At 44.6% G+C, this 21,125-nt stretch overlaps 1 protein-coding gene and 1 pseudogene across 1 annotated transcript in view; one reads left to right on the forward strand and one right to left on the reverse strand.

Moving 5' to 3' along the window:
* Positions 1-21,125, forward strand: part of LOC135964871 (uncharacterized) — a 45,547-nt gene that overhangs the window by 8,784 nt on the left and 15,638 nt on the right. The window lies entirely within an intron of this gene.
* On the reverse strand, positions 11,448-21,058 carry LOC135964576 (uncharacterized; annotated as a pseudogene).

Raw genomic sequence — 21,125 nt, forward strand, 5'->3', positions numbered from 1 at the left:
TATGACCTCAATTATGTATAATAACTGGGGCTACTTTAAAAGTCATGTAAAGGAACAAGGTGGAGTAGTCATTTCAAGCTGTACATCATGCTGGATTCTTAAGTGAACATTATCAGGCTTTCAACACGTTTTCTCTTTTTATTTACTTTGGAGAATATAACGGATGCTCAGAAGCTGTTGGGATTTAGTAAGAGGAAGTTATCCTTAAGAAGCTATTTAAGCAAGGGGACAGTTGGAGTAAACGTAAATTATGAACACACACCTATTCCAAACCAGAGAAATAAAAGCATCAACTGTACTGGGGTTGAAACTTGGGTGCTAGCGTGTCTTTCCTGCCCACAGTGACTGTGGCAGTGCTGTGGGCAGGAAATTCTGGAAAGAAGACTCGGTGCCAGTGGTAATTTTTGTGACGATTCATTTGCTTTCAGCTCAAGTGACTATAGTCTTACTTGCAAATGGCTGGGTCTCCACCAATGGACCACAACACTGACATAGGACACATGAGAAATGACCCTTGGGTTTTTAACAATTATTATTTTTAATGGACACATTATAGTACATATCCATGGGATACAGTATGATATTTCAATACATGTTTTTCGTGTGTAATTAGCAACCTAGGGTAATTAGCATGTCCATCATCTCAAACATTTGTCATTTCTTAATGCTGGGAATATTTAAAATCCTCTCTTCTAGCTGCTTGAAAATATACAATAAATTGTAAACTATAGTCACCCTACAAGGCTATAGCACACTAACCCTTATTTTTACTATCTAGATGTAATTTTGTATCCATTAGATAACCTCTCCCTTTCTGCCTTCCCGCCGCCCTTTCCTGTCTCTAGAAGCCACTGTTCTACCTTCCGAGGGTAGAATATCGTTTTCCTCATAGAGATCTTTAACCTTCTTGGTTAGATTTCTTCTGAGGTATTTTTATTTTTATTTTATATTTTTGTAGTTAAATGGGATTGCTTTCTTGATTTCTTTTTTCACTGGCTCATTGTTGGTCTATAGAAATGCTACTGATTTTTATATGTTGATTTTGTATTCTGTAACTTTACTGAATTTGTTTATCAGTTCAAAGAGATTTTTGCTGGAGTCTTTTTTTTTTTTTTTTTTTAATATATAAGAGCACATTGTCTGAAAACAGACAATTAGAGTGCCTCCTTTCTACTTTGGGTGCCCTTGATTTCTTTCTCTTGCCTGACTGCTCTTGACTAGGACGTTCAGTGCTGTGTTGAATAGGCGTGGCACAAGTGGGCGTCCTTGTCTTGTTACAGATCTCAGAGAAAAAGCTCTTAGTGTTTCCCCATTCCCCATTATGTTAGCTGTGGGTTTGTCACATATGGCCTTTATTGTGTTGAGGTATTTTTCCTTCAGTGCCTCTTTTGTTGAGACTTTCTATCATGAAGCAGCGTTGAATTTTATCAAATGCTTTTTCTGTATCTATCGAAATGATATTATGGTTTTTGTCCTTAATTCTGTTGATGTGATGTAGCATGATTATTGATTTGTGTTTGTTCAGCAATCCTTGCATCCTGGGATAAATCCCACTTGATCATGGTGTATAATCTTTTTGATTTGCTGTTGGATTCAGTTTGTTAGTATTTTGTTGAGGATTTTTGCATCTGTGTTCATCAGGGATATTGACCTATAGTTTTCTCTTTTTATTGTGTCCTTGTCTTATTTTGGTATCAGGGTAATGCTGGTCTTGAAGAATGAACTTGGCAGGATTCCCTCCTCTTCAATACTTTTGGAATACTTTGAGAAGAATTGAAACAAAAATGTGTAGAATTCAGCTGCGAAGTCACCTAGTTCTGGGCTTTTCTTTGTTGGAAGACTTTTTATTATTACTTAGTCATACATGTTACTCATTATTGGTCTGTTTTAGGATTTCCGTTTCTTCTTGGTTCCATCTTGGTAGGTTGTACGTGTCCGGGAATTTATCCATTTCTTCTAGGTTTTCCAATCTGTTGACATATAGTTGTTCAAAATAGTCTGTAATGATCCCTTGTATTTCTGTGGTATCAACTGTCATTCTCCTTTTCTGTTTCTAATTTTATTTCTTTCGGATTTCTTTTTGTTTGCTTAGTGTAGCTAATGGTTTGTCTATTTTATTTATCTTTTCAAAAAACCAACATTTTTTTCTTCATTTTTATATTTGTTAGTTTCAAGTTTATTTAGTTCCTCTTTGATCTTTGTTATGTCTTTTCTTCTACCACTTTTGGATTTGATTTGTTCTTGCTCTTCTAGCTCATTGCAGTTCGTTGTTAGGTTGTTTATTTTAAATCTGTTTTTTAAATGTAGGAGTTTATTGTTATAAACTTTCCTCTTAATACTGCTTTTGCTGTATACCATAAACTTTGATATGTTGTGTTTCTGTTTTCATTTATTTCAAGAAATTTTTAAATTTCCTTCTTCATTTCTTCATTGACCCATTGGCTATTCAAGGGCATATTGTTTAATTTCTATGTATTCATACAGTTTTGAAAGTTCTCCTCGTTGTTGATTTTTTTTAAAATTAAACTTTGTGTTCTAGGGTACATGTTCACAATGTGCGGGTTTATTACATATGTATTCGCGTGCCAAGTTGGTATGCTGCACGCATTAACTCATCATTTACATTAGGTATATCTCCTAATGTTATCCCTCCCCCCTCCCTCCTCCCCCCTCCCCACAACAGGCCCCAGTGTGTGATGTTTCCTTTCCTGTGTCCAAGTGATCTCACTGTTCATTTCCCACCTATGAGTGAGAACATGCGGTGTTTAGTTTTCTGTCCTTGCGATAGTTTGCTGAGAATGATGGTTTCCAGCTGCATCCATGTCCCTACAAAGGACATGAACTCATCCTTTTTTATGGCTGCATAGTATACCATGGTGTATATGTGCCACATTTTCTTAATCCAGTCTGTCATTGATGGACATTTGGGTTAGTTCCAAGTCTTTGCTGTTGTGAATACTGCCGCAATAAACATACGTGTGCATGTGTCTTTATAGCAGCATGATTTATAATCCTTTGGGTATATACCCAGTATTGGGATGGCTGGGTCAAATGGTATTTCTAGTACTAGATCCTTGAGGAATGACCACACTGTCTTCCACAATGGTTGAACTAGTTTACCGTCCCACCAACAGTGTAAAAGTGTTCCTATTTCTCCACATCCTCTCCAGCACCTGTTGTTTCCTGACTTTTTAATGATCACCATTCTAACTGGTGTGAGATGGTATCTCATTGTGGTTTTGATTTGCATTTCTCTGATGGCGAGTGATTATTGTAGCAGGACTAGCCTCAGACAAAACATGATGGGAGGCTACATGTATCAGCTAACAGAACAAAACGTTTTACACTGCTTTCTCAAACAATGTCTGGAATTTACAGATAACACTAGTAGTTTTGGTCAGGGGTTAATATTATTATTATTATTTTAACCACCAGGGCCAGGTGGTGGTGCCAAGGTCCTCTAGCTATTTATCTTCCTTCTGTTTCTTTCTAACTTTTTGTTTTCTCCCCCTTCTCCTGTCTTATAAACTAGGGAAAAGGGGAGACGGGGAAAAGCTGGGAAAGACAACAGGAGAAGTGGTGGTCTCATTCTATATTATGAGCATTTTTTCATGTCTCTATTGGCTGCATAAATGTCTTCTTTTGAGAAGTGTCTGTTCCTTGTTGTTGATTTATAGCTTTATTCTGTTAGAGTCTGAGAATATCCTAGATGTTATTTCAATTTTAGAAAAAATGTATTGAGAATTCTTTTGTAGCCTAACATGTGGTGGATTCTAGAGAATATTCCATGTGCTGAGAAGAATGTGCATTTTGTATCTGTTGGATGAAATGTTCTGTAAATGTCTGTTAGGTCCATTTGGTCTACACTGGACTTTAAATTTGATGTTTTGTTGTTATTTTTTGTCTAGATGACCTCCAGTACTGACAGTGGGATTTTGAAGCTCCTACTATTGTTGTGTTGGTGTCTCCCTGTCTCTCTCTATACATATATATGTATATATAAATTTATTTGAGACAGAGTTTTGCTCTTGTTGCCTAGGCTGGAGGGCAGAGGTGCAATCTCAACTCATTGCAACCTCCACCTCCTGAGTTCAAGTGATTCTCCTGCCTCAGCCTCCCAAGTAGCTGGGATTACAGGCATGTGCCACCATGCTGGGCTAATTTTTTGTATTAGTAGAGACAGGGTTTCACCATATTGGCCAGGCTGGTCTTAAACTCCTGACCTCAGGTGATCCACCTGCCTCCACATCCCTCCCAAAATGCTGGGATTATGGGCGTGAGGCACCGCGCCCGACCTCTCTCTCCATTTAGATCTACTAATATTTGCTTTATATATCTGAGTGCTTTGTTGTTGGGTGCACATATACTCGTAATTGTTATATCCTTTTGCTATTTTGATCTCTTTATTATATAATTACCTTTTTTTCTCCTTTTTACAGTTTTTGACTTAAATTGTGATTGATCTGAAATAAATATGGCTACTCTTGCTTACCTTTGATTTCCATTAATGTGGAATGTGTTTTTCCATCCCTTCACATTTAGTCTATGTGTGTCTTTGCAGCTGAACTGTGTTTTTTGTAGGCAGCATATAGTCGGTTTTTCTTGTTTTAAATTCATTCAGGCCGTCTCTATCTTTTAATTGGGAATCTTGGGATTATTTTGCTATTGATATCACAGTCCAGACATTAAGATTTTCTCACTTAAGTCGCTTGTACACAAATTAATATGAAGAGGAAGTAGAGTTTTTCTTTTGTCCTTTTGAAGAGAGTGATGGATTATTATTTTGACTTCATGCAAGTGAGGGACTCACCATGCCTGTTGGGATTTTAGAATTTCTTTCCTGTTATTAGGAACAGCAATGATCTGTAATGGGTTCCTGGAATCATCCAGTGATGGTCTGAATATCTTAAAAGTTTCCTTTCATGTCTCATTTTCTATTTCTCCCCTAGTAGCCATGCACCCGGGGCAGGACATGGCCTTACATTTCCTTGGTTTCTTGATGATTTCTTAGGTTTAGTGTTTGACACAGTTAGGATTCTGGATAAAATCAGCCCTTCTGGGAAGTGTGTAAGTCAAACAAGGACTTTCTGGTGGCGTTATACAGGTTTCCCATGCCCCGTGAGTACAGGAATAGCCCCCTGGGGAAGGAGAATGGGCACATGATGGCAGGGAGCCATTCTTGGATGGTCCCATCGTTCTGCAGGAATTGTCATGCAGGAAGAAGAAGCACATGGCGACTGAGCTGGTAGTGATTCTGCTGATACTTTTGATCGTTATGATTTGCTCCTGAAAGGTGATGTGGGATGAACTGCAATATTTAGAATGCTGACATTCCTTGAAACAAAGATATAGAAAAAGGCTTATAATTGCATGATGCCTTGTAGTTTTCAGCTGCTCTCATGTGGATCCTTTTTCGTCCTTCTGAAATGCTTTCCCAGGAGAGAGCGTTGTTCTTCGTGTATAGATGAGGAGCCTGGGTTTCAAATGGTTAGGAATTCAGTGCACGCATTGGAATCTTTAGTTTCCTGGAACATTTTCTATTCAAGTATAGACCACATGGCCTCTAAAGGCTGGCTCATTCTTAACACCGCGAATGGGGATCCAGCCTCACCTCTGGGGTGGGTGGCAGGAACTCCACAGCCATCCTGGGTGCTCTGGGGTGGGGTGGCTGAGCTGTGGCAGCCCCTCCCAGCTGAGCAGCAAGGCTGGGGAAAGCTCATTCCATTCCCCTTGGTTCTAACCAGGTAGAGGCTTACACTGCACATTTCCTTAGCTGGGAACCTTTAGAACTTTACATTTAAATCTAGTCTGTGATCCAGGGGGTAGACACATGGGTATTCACTGTACGATTCCTACATTTTTTGTATATTTAAAAAAATTTTTTATGTGTCGTGGATGACAAAAGAAATGAGACCCCTTTGAGTTAGCTTTTCTGTACAGCATCTTCTAGAATCAGGAGGCTGGACAGGGTTTAGTTTCATCAGAAATCTGAATCTTTCTGGTCAAGAGACGGCACTATTAAGTTCTTGGTTGTGTGGTTTCTGGGAAAGAAATATTCTAAATGAGTTCCAGGAATCACCTCTGTGGGATTTCTACAGGAAAAGTGACCACTCTTGAAGCTTCGCTGTCACTAACAAGAATAATGGTGACGGTTTCTAAGCTGTCTCCAGCCAATCTTTAGTTCTTTTATGCAGAGTGCTTTTATTCCAAGTGAAGTGCCCTTCTGTTTAATAGTGACCTCCAGTTATTACAGGGATTGCAGCTGCATTTGATGGACGTGAACCTGCTCATCTCTGGCTCCCCAGCTTCGCCTCTGGGGTGCGTGGCAGGCGCTCCACAGCCATCCTGAGTGCTCTGGGGTGGGAAGTCTCTAGGGGGAGTGGACAGTGCATGGCCGGGACGTTCCTGTCCGACGTTCCACACTGGTGTATAGGCGTCTCTGCCCTGTTTCCTCCGTCCGTGCGTCTGTGGCGTTTCCTCTGTTCGTGCATCTGTGGACTGTTTTCTCCGTGTGTGCCTCTGTGGCACGTTTTCTCCGTCCATGCGTCTGTGGCGTTTCTTCCATCCGTGCGTCAGTGGCGTTTCTTTCGTCCCTGCGTCTGTGGCACTTTTCCTCCCTCCGTGCGTCTGTGGCACTTTTCTTCCCTCCATGCGTCTGTGGTGTTTCCTCCGTCCGTGCGTCTGTGGTGTTTTCTCCGTCTGTGGATCTGTGGCGTTTCCTCTGTGAGTCTGTGGCCTGTTTTCTCCATCCACGCTGAAGGCCGTCACTTCTCTCTAGTCACCACTTACTGATCGCTCCCTGTGTGCTGAGCCTGTGTCAGGCGTGTGGCGTGTGTCACCTGTGTGGCAGGGGTTTGCGTGACACACAGGGACACACGCTTGGGGAGCTGCAGTGATGGGGTCATAGCCACGCAGCTCAGCCCTCGGTCTGAGGGTCTTGGTGCCCACCCAGCTCTTCCCGAAGCAGCCTCGGGGCAGATCCCAGCTCTGCTTTCTCTCCTCGAGGTACCTCATGAGGTAAACTAAGCAAATCGAAAGTAGGAAACAGTTGTGAAATGAGGCCTGGGTTCAAGTGTGTGTGTTCATTTCTCTTTACATGTTTACTTCACGTACCCCCAATGATATACTTTCCAGCTGGTATAACAATTAATTACCAGCCATTACTGGTACAAAATTCCAGGAAGGATATTTGAGGAGGGCATAGTCTCAAAAACATGCTTGATTTTCACAGTTGTGATTTGCATGATAAAGCTCTCAGGACTGTGACTTTCTTTTGTTATCTTATTTTTATTTTTAGACCCTTGGGAGGAAGTTATTTAGTGATTACTTATAATTGTGAAAATAATGTAATGATTACAGAATCTCATTAGAATAAATACTATATTTTCTGTTCCTTATGTCAATGAAATCATCTTAATCCAGGCCGATGTTGGCAGGAATTGTCACGTTTAAAATGGGTAAGATATTTATGTGATGTGACGACCTCCCGTATCGTCTCTGGAACATATCAGAACTTTCATCTCAATTCTCACTTGTTGACACCCTACCTTGTTTTGTAATTATTCTTGTTTGCATCAGAATTTTGAATCCACGTACCTGAGATGATACTTACGTATGCATGTACGCATGCATGTGTGTGCATGTGTGTATGCGTGTGTATGTGCGTGTCCACGTGTCCATGTGCACGTGTATATGCATGTATGTGTGTGCATGTGTACGTGTGTATATGAGTGTACGTGTATGTGCATATGCGTGTGTATGCATGTATGTGTATATGTGTGCATGCATGTGTGCTCATGCACACATGTGTATGTGTGTATGTGTATGCACATATGTACACGCGTGTGTACATGTATAGGTACGTGTATGCATGTGTATGCATCTGTGTGCACACAGATATACCTTTTCCTTTCATACAGGCTGTTTTGAGTATTGCTGTTAGGCAGTGACAACTTTCTGTTTCCTCAGTCAGAAAATGGGTAGCTCATCATTAATAAAGATGAGCATTCAACATCAAGAATAACTAAATACAAATGAAATTATCATATTAAATAAATAAATTCCAAAACAAACGCAATGTTCTGTACTATGTGTTCACATTGAACTTTCTTATAAAAATCGGTGTGAATGTTTCCCACTTATTGGAAATCACATGACTAGTTTAAGCCAAAACGTGGAATATTAATTAATTCTGTTTTCAGATCACTTTTGCATATTTATGATTGATCTGTTCTGCTGTTCTGGAAGCTCTGAAAACCACTCTGTCTTACTCTAGCTGGTGCCACGGTTGTGAGAATTCAGGGAAACAAGGTGTTTGCCAGTTTAAGTATTTTAGATCTCAAACTGCCTCTTTTCTGCATCATAAACCAGTCTTAAAGACAGACATAGTGTGACTTGTAGTGGATTATGTCAGTTTTATTTTCTGTGGCTGAATCATCACTCTACATTGTGAATTAATGTTATTTTTCAGATCGTCTTTATAACACAGGGAGGTTCTCCAGTGTTGAGTGCAGGTTCAGTGAAAGTACTAACACTGTTACTACGGACTTAAACAGACTTGTTTTCTGGGGTGATAACCTTGGAGTCAGGCATTCAGTGTCCGCCCATCTCTTGGTTCCGAGTTCTCGGTCCCCTCCCGCTCTCCTCTCCCTGTACCCTTACTACTGTCTTACCTTCTTTTTGACTCCTAGGCCCTCGGAAGATGGTGTGTTGGGGGCAGGTGCCTGCTGTGAATCTTTGATAACTTTGGGAGAGAACTTTTTCTTTGGAGCAAGACCCCTCTCAATAAACTTTCAGTAGCCTGAGTATCATCTGTTGTGTGAACTATTTGTGGAAAATGTTCAGCATTTTTCCTTGGATTTTGACTGATCTTTCTCCACCTGCCAGTTTCTTCTCAGTTTGCCATGTCTGTACCCTCGCCAACCCGTTCCAGCCTGGTTACGTGTAAAGTATTTGAAGCAGAGCTCTGCAGATGAGAGAGTGTGTGTCACCCCCCGAGTTCCCTTCCTGGCCTCTGAGTGTCGGTTGTGTTTTGTTCCGAGGGACGACTCTGAGGCTCCTGGCCCCTGTTTTGGAGCACCCCACAGCAAAGTGGGTGTAAAATGAAAAATGGGTTTATGCTGTATTATTATAATTCATAGAGTAGATGATAAAAATGCTTGAATCTGAACAGCAACTGAAAATGAGGACATGGTACCAGTTTGGATGTTGGACGACTTTCTTGAAAAAAGTTTTCATCAAATTTAGAAACTGTGAGTGTGCTGTTTTCTATTTCATACTTAGAATCTGTATAGTGTGTGTTGTATGAATGTGTTGTATGAGTGTGTTGTGTTGTATGTGAGTTGCATGGGTTGTATGTGTGTTGTATGTGCATATTGTGTTGAGTTGCACTTATTGTACGTTTGAGTGTTGTGTGTTGTATGAGTGTGTTGTGCGTGTATTTGTGAGTTGCATGCTTTGTATGTTGTATGAGTGTTGTGTGTTGTATGTGTGTATGTGTATGTCGTATATGAGTTGCATGTATTGTGTGTGATGTATGAGTGTTGTGTGTTGTATGAGTGTGTTGTACATGTGTTTATGGGTTGCATGTGTTGTGTGTTGTATGAGTGTTGTGTGTTGTGAGTGAATTGTACATGTATTTGTGTTGAGTTGCGTGTGTTGTGTGCATGTTGTATGTGTTATATGTTGTATGAGTGTGTTGTACGTGCATGCTGTGTTATGCGTGAGTTGCATGTGTTGTATGAGTGTATTGTATGTGTATGTTGTGTTATGAGTTGCATGTATTGTGTGTACGTTGTATGAGTGTTGTGTTGTATGAGTGTGTTGTACGTGAATGTTGTGTTGAGTTGCGTGTGTTGTGTGTGTTGTACGTGCATGTTGTGTTGAACGTGAGTTGCATGTGTTGTACGTGAGCTGTATGAGTGTGTTGTGTGTGTATGTTGTGAGTTGCATGTATTGTATGTATGTTGTATGAGTGTTGTGTGTGCATGTTGTGTTGTGAGTTACGTGTGTTGTGTGTTGTATGAGTGTTGTGTGTTGTATGAGTGTGTTGCATGTGCGTGTTGTATGTGAGTTGTGTGTTGTGTGTGCTGTATGAGTGCATTGTACGTGCGTGTTGTGTTGTATGTAAGTTACGTGTGCTGTATGTGTGTATGAGTGTGTTGTACGCACATGTTGTGTTGTGAGTTGCATGTATTGGTTATGTGTCGTATGAGTGTGTTATAAATGCACATTGTGTTGTGAGTCACATGTATTGGGTATGTGTTGTATAGGTTGTGTGTGTTTGTGTGCAGTGTGTGTTGTCAGTGTTGTATAAGCCCATTGTACATGCGTGTTGTGTTGTGTTGCATGTGAGTTGCATGTTGTCAGTGTGTGCCATGTGAGAGGCGTGGCATCCACATGACTGCTCCTCAGTGAGTCCTGCCTTGCAGCCCCTTCAAGCTTGTATCTTCCCGAGCAGCCTAGAAGCAGCAGCCTGTTTGCCTCTGCCCCTCCCCAGGGGGCCTCAGCCAGATCCTGTGCTCAGCCCCCGGCTGGGCAGTCTGCCTCTCTTGTCTCTCTCTCTTCTCTCTCATCGTCCTCCTGCGCCTCCTCCTTCTGGGGACCTGCATCCTTCCTCTGTGCTTCCTGGCAAGCCACACCTGGGACGTTGGAGTTCAGGCTGTCCTCCAAACCGTTTGCTCCTCTCTGAAGAGCGCCCCCCTTGACTGGCCGTGAGCAGCTGGAGTGGATTGCAGGGAAGGGAGGTGGGTGTTCCTGTAGAGACGCCAGGGTCTTACCTGGGGAGAAGGGAGCCTGCACTGGGCAGGCCGCCCTCCTGAGGAAGGGGATGGGGTGGGAGGAGGCTCTCGTGGACAAGGGGCCCACCTCCTGCCCTCCTTCCCTCTATCCCAGTCTGTTGTGAGGGAGGGCGGGACCCTAGGTGATTTCTATGCAGATCTTCAATTATCCACGCTGTGAAACAAATACTTCTGTTTTTAAGATCAGAGGAAATCTCCTTTGTTTCTCTGCCTTTTATTTTATTTTATTTTATTTTATTTTATGTTATTTTATTTTATTTGAGAAGGAGTTGCCCAGGCTAGAGTGCGGTGGCGTGATCTCGGCTCACTGCAACCTCCACCTCCCAGGTTTAAGCAATTCTCCTGCTTCAGCCTCCTAAGTAGCTGGGATTACAGGTGCCCGCCACCACATCCGGGTAATTTTTGCATTTTTAGTAGAGATGGGGTTTCACCATGTTGACCAGGCTGGTCTCAAACTCGTGACCTCAAGTGATCCACCCGCCTTGGCCTTCCAAGGGGTTGGGATTACAGGCGTGAGCCACCGTGCCCGGTCTGTCTGCCTCTTAGTTAGAACCTGTGTATTTTATGTTTTACATTTCACTTTTCTGGGTCAGAACAGTAGTGTTTCTTTTTCGTAGTGTTGCTATGAATGTCCTTTACGGTTAGGAGACTGGGTTGGCTGCCCACTGGAGAGTGGTATCACTGGGTCACGGTCACCATCTGCCGCAGCAGCGTCCAGAGTGTTTAGAGTCTTTCCTGGACGTAGACACCCTTTTGTCTGACATTCAGATAAAACCAATCACCGCATTCAGATAAAGAGGTCAGAGCTGGGAACCGTTAGTTCACATCCACCTCTCCCGAGAGTGTTCACGCCTCTTCCACGCGGGGCTAGGCTGCTGCTGAGCATGGTTCTGCTGGCTGTGGCTGTGGCCTCTTTCCTCAACCACAGCCATCGCAGGCCTGCCACAGTTTTTATTCTTCTAGAAGAGAATAGGCAACACAAGAGAAGCAAGGTATGTTAGATATGAAACCGTTAAAAATTATTTCCTCAAACATTGTATATATTTTTTGCCCATACCTAATTTGATAGCAATTTTAAAAAGATTAAAATGAAAAAAAAATTCCCCTATATTAAGTCTTTGAAAGGCATCCAACTTAGTTTTCATACAATTATTCTCTCTTTGGAGTCATACTTTGTTGGTTTCAGTAATGTGTAACAAATGCACCAGCATAAACAGATTTAGGAGCAAACAACTGCTTCGTAATTATAGTTCAGCTCGCGGGGCCCAGCTGTGGGGGTGCAGCCTGCGCCTGCCTGTGCGCCAATAGGGCTGGTCACCTTGAGCATCTGGGAGTGTCTGGGTAAGTGAGGTCTGGGCAAGGCAGCGTCCACACACCTGCGTAGTTCTCACTTTGTCCACGTTATCCGGCAATGCCACAAAATTATCAAGTAAGTGTTCTCCAAGCGCATATTCAGTTAGTGTTTGGAAAGTGCATAGGTACCTCATACAGCACCTTTAAGAGGAACTAGGAGCCCAGGAATGAGAGCGGGTGTGAGGCCTGTACTCTCTTTGCACAGATAAAATATGCATGTGCATATCTGAGGCCAGAAAGTTAGATTGGGGCCAGAATGTGGAAGTCCTTACCTGTGGGATACTAGGGAACCACTGAGGGTTTCGGAGAGAATCGTGTCTCTGATGTGCGGCATGCCGTGGAGCCGGGGGGTGACAGGGCAGGCTCATGCAGGGCACTCGCCGTGGCCGGAGGAGGAGAGAAGGCAGCCAGTGAGCTGAGCAATTCGGTGCCTCGGTCAGGAGGGGAAGAGGGAGTACAGGAAGGCGGATGAAGCTGCGAGTCTGCACCCCGAGGTCGCCGTTGCGCTTTGCCGGAAATCAGGAGAAGCAAGTGTGGACCTGACTCAGAGATACTTAGAGACACCACTGCAAGCTGCAAGTTTGGAAATACAGGAGGAGGCTTGGGGAAAATCTGGAGCAGGGAGCATTTGGGAGCCTCTTAGGTAGAAGTGCAGGTCAAGTAGCCAGAGTGTGAGGCGTGCATGTCTGGAGAGAGGAGGCCAAAGGAAAGCCCACATTTGGAAATGGAGGAAGGGTTGGAAGACCCAGAGAAGGCCCTGCTTAGAATCCAGAGAAGAGCTGGATGGCGCAGTTCACTAAAGCCCAGAGCCGAGAGTTTCCAGGAGAAAGTCCCAAGTGTTGCTGAAAACCAGGGGGCAGGACTCCAGTTGGAGCCTGTGGGGGAGCCTGGCGGCCCTGATCCCTGAGAGCAGCCAGAGCCTGGGTGTCATGGTGGAAGTGGGTGGGAAGTGCAGGAAGCAGGTGGAGATGGTCCTTCAAGGCCTGGTGCTTCACACAGGTAGCCAGCTGTGGACCGAGACACAACTGGAGAGGGGCCTGAACCCAGAGCATCTCCAGGTGGAGGAGGGAGCCAGGAAGGGCAAAGGTATCCGGAAGAAAGGGGGCAGGCATGGAGCCAGGTCCCCAGGGAGGCTGCAGTCTTCTTTCTCTGTTCATGGACTGGTTGTTGGTTATTTTGAGTTCTCAAAGTCGTCCACTCGGTGCGGTCCAGAGAAAGTTCCCAGGGGTCTCAAGCCGGAGCAGGCCTTGTGCTTTTCCGAACACTGTGCGTGTTGACTCAGGGTTACCGTCAATGGCTAATTCTAGCGTGTCTTTTGTTGAAGTCTGCAGAGGAGCCTCAACCAGCACCGGCTTTTGAAGAACTTAGAAAACTTGTGTTCTTCTGATTCTGGGATTTTTGCCTGAAATGCCTCGTATATTTTTGGCTAGGTGTTGTTAGCACTTGTGTTACAGCATTTGGAGCTCTGTATTTTTGTGATGTGCTAGCTGTGAGGATGTTTAAAATTAGATTCCTAGAAATCAGGTTATAGGAGCTCTCGGCCATGCTTCATGGGTTATGTTTTGACCCCTCATAGTGGACCCCGTTGCAGTGGCTATTCTTAGTATTTGTGGAACACCTGACTGGTGATGCTAGGAGAATGTGATTTGTTTTCTTTGTAAGTCTAAAGTCTAACGACCTTGTAGAGTCTTTATACCTATCTCTTATAAATCAGCTTTAATATACTTGAAAATGTCCTCATTGTGCCCTTGAAAAGCAGGCTCACATTTTAAAAGTCATCCTTTTAAAATCCTTTTCTGCAGCCTGTGCCCTTTGTCTGTTTTGTTACCTTCACTGCAACATCATGAAACAGGGACAAGGGCTAGAATCTATTTCATACACAGAGCTTGAAACAGGGACAAGGACTAGAATCTCTGTTTCATACACAGAGCTGAACTGTGCTGAGCGACCTGCTATGCTGACGTCTGTTTCTGTCATGAGAGGGAACCCAGGCCTCTTGACTTTTCCTTTTGTACATTTTCAAAAAGAATATTTTTTCCTCTCTTGGGTCCATTCCATTGTGGGATTCTCTCCTAAGGCTGTTTCTTTGCGTTCCATTTTGACAAGTATGATTTATTTCTGAGATGATGAAAGGGCAGTGAAAAGGCCTGGGAAAGAGAAAGCAGGAAGAGAAGGAATCGTCTCATGATTTTAGTCAGAAGGAAATCACTCAGACAGAAACGCTATTCCAAGTGGGTCAGATCCCAGGAAGTGGGATTGAATAAGTGACATGATATCGCACAACTGTTTTACATTCTTGCTGTTGCCAGGGGTAACGAAAAGAACGAGTATATTCATTCCGAGGTCAAATATATATCTTTGCTGACTCTGACTATAATTAGCAGAATTCGTTCAGTTCAAGTTTGAGAATACCTTTACAGAAGAGGGTCTTCGTGCCCGTGTGCCTATTTCTATTTATATGTTCACACGTATTGGAGTATAAATGTGTGTGTGCTGTGTGTGAGACCTCATTATTTGAAACAAGAAATGTGCAGTAGAGCTTATTAATTACGGGAAGGTACATTTGGGGGATAAACCACTTTGTTTAGAATTGAATAATGGGGTCTTTGAGGGATGTATATATGTATGTGTGTTTGCATTTATGTGTATGAAAGTGTGTATTGCATGTATATGTGTTGTGCATGTATGTGTGCCTTTGTGTGTAATGTACATGTGCATGCATGTGTATATGTGTGCATGTGTATTTGTGTTGCATGTATGTGTGTGCATGTGTTACGTGTTTAGGCACGACTGCACATATGTGCAAGTAGGCATGCATGGATGCTCATGTGTATATAGTTATACATGTATATTTGTGCATGTTATGTCTACACACTTACGTATGTATGTGTGTCAGAATGTGTATGTATATGCATGTGTGTTTGAGTGTTGTGTGTATGCTTGTGCGTGTGTGTTTGAGTGTTGTATGTTTGTGTGCGTGTGTTTGAGTGTTGTGTGTATGTGTACGCGTCTGTTATGTGGTGGTATTATGTGATTATGTGAACGTGTGTGCATGTGTGAATGTATGTATTGCATATAGGTGTGCGTGTCCATGTGTGTGTGTGTGTGTGTGATATGTGTCTGTGCATGCATGCATGTGCACATTTGATTTGTGAATCCTCTCTGGGAGGGGCATGTTCCTGGAGACAGTGCATGGGATCCTCCGCTGTCCTCTCAGGGAGAGAGACGTTGTGAAAGTTCGAGCCATTAGGTAAACATGCCTGATGTTCTATAAAATATATATTTAAATATACCACTGGGGTTAAATATATGTTAAATGGGTGCAAAGCTGTTATATTGCATTAAAAGTCATGTTAGTACTTCCTGGTTAAAGGCTTTGTGAAAGATTTCCTGTACATGGGACATAATACACCACACAGAATTACAGCAGGTCAATGGTATTTGCCAGGAGGTCTGGCTTATGATTGGTATTTCTAGTTGCAGACATGCAGGTTGAGCTTTGCTGGACTTAGAGGAGGGTCATTGACTCTGCCCACTGAATGATACCAGCGTCTCTGCTGCTTCCTTTTTCTGCCGGCTTCATCCAGAGCTGGGACAGCTGCTCTCAGACGCATTGTACTTTTTTCTACATAAAAATCTGCAGCATTTGTTAGCAGTCCAGTAGCAGACCGAGTGGCAGGTCCAGGGGCAGGTCCAGCGTCAGGTCCAGCATCAGGTCCAGCGGCAGGTCCAGCATCAGGTCCAGGAACAGGTTCAGCGGCAGGTCCAGCGACAGGTCCAGGGGCAGGTCCAGCAGCAGGTCCAGTGTCAGGTCCAGCGGCAGGTCCAGCCAACTTTCCACATGGCCCATGTGAAAATGTACCCTCTCCCTTCCATTTTTTAAAGCAGTATCATTAGTAGAGCCTACTGCCATTTCTCCTTGAGCTCCTCACAGTGGATGGTAAGCATTTGCTTTATTAAAGCAAAGTTCCGTGCTCTTTGTGCTAAGTCCCCTCTGCCTTTCTGTGAGAGGCTAGAATTGGGATCGACCCTCAGCTGTGCCAGAGCCTTGGTACATGTCTCAGTTCTGGAATCTACTCTGTGCTTGTTGCCTTCCATCCACCGACAGCCGTCTGTCTTCCTGTCACTCCTTCAACACGGAGTCCAGCAGAGTGCACACAGGTGAGCCTGTGTGAATGCTGGTTTTGTAGGATCTTATCGGGACCTTAGTCATCTTTTCACTAGGAAACCAGACACTGCAAAGGACTTAAAGAAAAGCCCAAAGAAGCCGTATCAGTAGAATCATAGAGACAGAATTCTACAACCATAGGAAGTGGCATTGATTATCATGAAATGTGCATTTATGTGAGGCATAGTAAAACATCACATTTCTTACTGGGTAAGAGCTTGGAAAAGATTATGAAAGTATAACTGACTCTACTCTTGTATCGTAGAACATGGTAAAATGATGCAAGGTGTTGTATAGAATGGAACAAACAGAATATAATTATATAGAGTAGCGCAGAATAGAACAAATAGCATAATGTTATATAGGGTAGCATAGAACAGAAGAAACAGTGTAACATTATGTAGTATAGTATACAATAGGAAAAATCGTATTACATGGTCTAGAATAGAACAAGTGGGATAGTATTGTAGAGTATACAGTTGAACTAATGACGTAGTATTGCATAGCATAATACAATCTAGATTAGAACACACAGCATAGTATTAATATTACGTAGTGTGGTGTGGAATAGTAGAGTCGCATGGCACAGAACAGAGAGGATAGTGTTCTGTAGCACTGATGCAAGGAGTTTTGCTCTTTAGCTCAGCTGGGTCCAGGTTCTTGTCTAATGACCAGGAAGAAACAGGCACGGGGACATCGAAGAGTGAGTGCAGTGGAACTCGTTAAGCTAAAAGTTAAGCTCTCAGCGAAAAGAGGGGTCCTGAGAGCAGATTGCTGGTCGCCCCCTTCCCAGTTGACTACAAGGGCTTTTATATAGAAGCTGATGGGGCTGGTCTCGCTGTCTAAGGAGCAAATATCTGGTGGTTCCACCCCATTCCCTCGTGTGCATGGGGACCTTTAGTCTGCTGTGAGCATGTTTAGGAGGGCCCCCCCGTGCAAGTCCCCCTATCTGCACAAAACATGGGCTGGAGGCTCTCTGGGACCCTTCCCTTACTGTCTGCCTAAAGCAAGCTGGCTAACTCCTTTCTGTATAGAAGAAAATAGAATAGAATAGAACAGATAGTACAGCGTTTTATAGTATGGAGTGAAGCTGTAGTATTCTATCATAGAGAATGGAATAGTATAGAATAGAACAAACAGATCGTACTAGTGTAGTATAGAATAGTAGCCTCATGCAGCACGGAGCAGTGTTGTTCTCCCTATGTACAGAGTGTAACCACCAGGAGAGCGTTCTTCAGTGGGGCGTCACTGGCCCTTCATATTTCTTTGGTTCTGCGGAAATGAGGAGAGGAAGTTAATAGAGGGGGAGGAGGTTGGCTTTCTTACTTTTAAGGCGCTCATTACTTCTTGGGGATCATTTGATGGTCCCCTTTGGTAGTATTCTGTGAAGCAGTCTCTGTACTCTGTGTAGGGTGAAATGTGGAGCAGTCTGTGGACTCTGTGTAGGGTGAAATGTGGAGCAGTCTGTGGACTCTGTGTAGGGTGAAACATGAAGCAGTTGAGAAAGGATGAAGTCAGAAGTAGCTCAGCAGAGATGCACCAACTCTTACCTGGGAGACTGTGGAGCAGTCTGTGGACTCTGTGTAGGGTGAAATGAGGTGTTTTGTGTGAATTGTTGTCTCATGCCTGGCACATGGCAGAGCCTCCGTGGATCTTGCCGTCGTGAACCCTCTGATAACTTCTCTACAGTGCCCTCCACACTATAAATACCACACATTGTGGGAAGTCCGGGCCTTTTCAAAGGCTGGGTTTCATTTTAACAAAATTGTTATGCCCTGCTTATTTGGAATGGCCAGATCATCCTGCACTTCTGACTTCACCTGTCCAGCTGGGTACACCTCCCTGCGTGCTGCCAAGGTTTACGGCGGAATTCCCTGACGCCACTACCCTCACTGCCTGCACCTGAATCTGCTGTGGGGTCATTTCCTTATTGGACTTGTCTGGGGACCTCCTGAGGGGTGGATGGGTGAGGACTGGGTTATCTGGGGAAGGTGTTCATGGCATTCCTGTTTTCAGTTTGTGTCTCTGTTGGAAGAGATGCTTTTAGCACATCCGTTAATCCAGACGTGATTAGCAAGGAGTGTCTCTCCCAGGTAAGAGTTGGTGCATCTCTGCTGAGCTACTTCTGACTTCATCCTTTTTAAAGTCTGTTACAAAGAGAACTTTGGTTTCTCAAGGTTTAAGAATTGATGTCAAAGAGCAATTTAGTGTTCTTTTTGAGTCACCAGCCTTGCTGTGGATGATTCATGAGTCCTTGGTGGTTAGGGCCACAGCACAATCGGTGGGCCGTCTGTTCCCCACCCTGGTGGATACTTTCTCACCCAAAGAAATGTATTCTGTTAACATGTCTCAGTTAGAATATTTTAGTAGGAGACAGAGTTATGGCTCTTGTTTTAATTTGTAATAGATGATTACTGTAGCAGGGTCAAGGTTGAGACTTGCAGTGTAGCTCATGGAAAACATTGATTAGAAACACCCAAAATATATCACCAGCTTTGTTGCTGCAGCTCCAAGGGACTAGGAATGCATATATATTTTTTCTTTTGTTATTATTTATTATTTTTATTTTTGAGACAGAGTCTTGCTCTGTCACCCAGGCTGGATTGCAGTGGCATAATCTCAGCTCACTGTAACCTCTGCTTCCAGGGTTCAAGAGAATCTTGTGTCTCAGCCTCCCAAGTAGCTGGGATTACATGTGCCTGCCACCATGCCCAGCTAATTTTTGTATTTTTAGTAGAGACAGGGGTCTCACCGTGTTGGCCAGGCTGGTCTTGAACTCCTGACCTCAAGGGATCTGCCAACCTTGGCCTCCCAAAGTGCTTACATTACACACATGAGCCACTGTGCCTGGCCGCCATGATCATTTTAAATGTGGCACTGAATATCTGCCTTTTTTTTTTTTTTTTAAGAAGTGCAAATGTTACCTCTCACACCTCTATTCTGTTGCTGGCCTGGGCTGGCCAGCAGGGTTCCCAGGCTCGAGGCCATGTCTGAAGTGTTGTTGGACAGTGTGGATCTGTGACCCCTTGGTCTTTGGGGACGTGGGGCACCCCGAGACACCCACAGTCTTGCGAGGGCTTACGGCTCTGTGTGTGGCTGCTGTGAGGCAGCCTTCGGTGGGGAGGAAGGAGAGCAGAGCCCATCTGTCCTGGTGCGGAAAATGCCCAAGAAACCAAAGAAATGGTACAAAAAAAATCATCTGCCCTGGTGCCATTTCTGTAAAAAAAAAAAAAATTCACTCTGAATGTGGTTCTGTGCTTGAGGAGGATAGAAAATACCTGGAAAGGCACAGAAAGTGTTCTTATGGGGTCAGCGCCGGGAAGTGGGATGGGAGGCTTGGGAGTGTGTGCAAAGGAGGAAGTGGCATATTTTATTCTAGTTTATTTGGTAGAGCAAGTGATGAAAGTGAAGCTTGAGTGATCAGAGTAGCTCGGCCTGGCCATGGGTAGATCCCAGCGTGTCCCGCCTCCCGCCTGCAGCTGCAGCTCTGTTTCTCCGTCACAAATGAGACAGGTGGCCTGAGGTTGTGGGCCGAGGAGGGGCAGCTCGGTGTTCCCAGCACCTGACTGTTCAGGCTGCTCTTGGGCCAGCCTGAGGGAAGGGGCGGAGGAGAGCTGGGAGGGTGCACAGTGCGTCCTCCTCCCCCGCCCTGGGACTGAGGTAAGCCCAGGCTGCTGTCAGGATGGAGGAAGATGCCCTCAGGACGGAGGAAGAGGCCGATGGAGTTTGGTCAGCAGCCAGTGTTGTCTTTCCCACAGGGGATACGCAGTGCCCCAACTAGCAGGAAAAAACTCTGCTTTAGTTTTTAAATTTTGCTCATTCTCTTTATCGTGCTGGTCATGGTAAGATTTGGATATTGTTGGTAGGAATCAGTGTCAATTGCGTACAGTTGACTATTGTCCAACACAAGCTTGAGCTTTGCGGGTCAACTTATAGGTGGATTTTTTCAACCAAACTCAGGGAGAAAATACAGTGTTCTGCCACGTGAAACGCATGTCGGAGGGCTGATTCTTTGTACACGCAGAAAATACAGTGTTCCTGCCATGTGAAACGCGTGTCGGAGGGCCGACTCTTTGTACACGCAGGTTCGGCAGGTCCACCTGTGGGGCTTGAATGTGCCTGGATTTGGTGTCCATGGGGTCCTGGAACCGACTCCCTGAGTCCAGCGAGGCTGGCCCCGGGATCGACTCCTTGAGGACAGCGAGGCTGGCCCCGGGACCGGCTCCCTGAGGACAGCGAGGCTGTTTCTAGTAGCAGGTGGTTTATTTTGTGTTTTCCCCCTGGCTCCACACCCCGTTCTCAAAGACACGGCTGTCACAGGGGGACCAGCTGGGGCAGGGGAAGAGTGGAGGGCACCTGGTAGAAGTGGCCGTGGACTCTCTTAGGAACGATAACCGTGACACCTACCGTAGACGAAGATGTTGTTGGTCTGCACTCTTCTCGTGTTGGTCTGGGGCATACAGTGGCCGTGGGCTGGTGTGGTCCACAGCCCCGGTCTGGGGCATGCAGTGGCTTTGGGCTGGTGTGGTCCACAGCCCCGGGCTCCGTGGTCCCTGACCCTGAAATCCCATCCGGTCCTGTGTCACCTTGGGCCAGCTGTCTCCTGAGGGGAAGGGAACAGGGAACAGCCCTCCCCGCATGGCCTCCCCAGCACCACCCACCCCCAGGACCTCCAGTGTTGACCCTGCTGGGGGCTCCTCTCTCCTGGGGGGACCTTGTCCCAACAAGAGGACTCCATGGGCTGCAGGAGGTGTCGAGCTATTTTCTCTCCTGGAACTGGGTTGCTGGCAGCTCCCAGATGCAGG

This window comes from Macaca fascicularis, chromosome 8 (assembly GCF_037993035.2).
Source record: "Macaca fascicularis isolate 582-1 chromosome 8, T2T-MFA8v1.1".
NCBI lineage: Eukaryota > Metazoa > Chordata > Mammalia > Primates > Cercopithecidae > Macaca > Macaca fascicularis.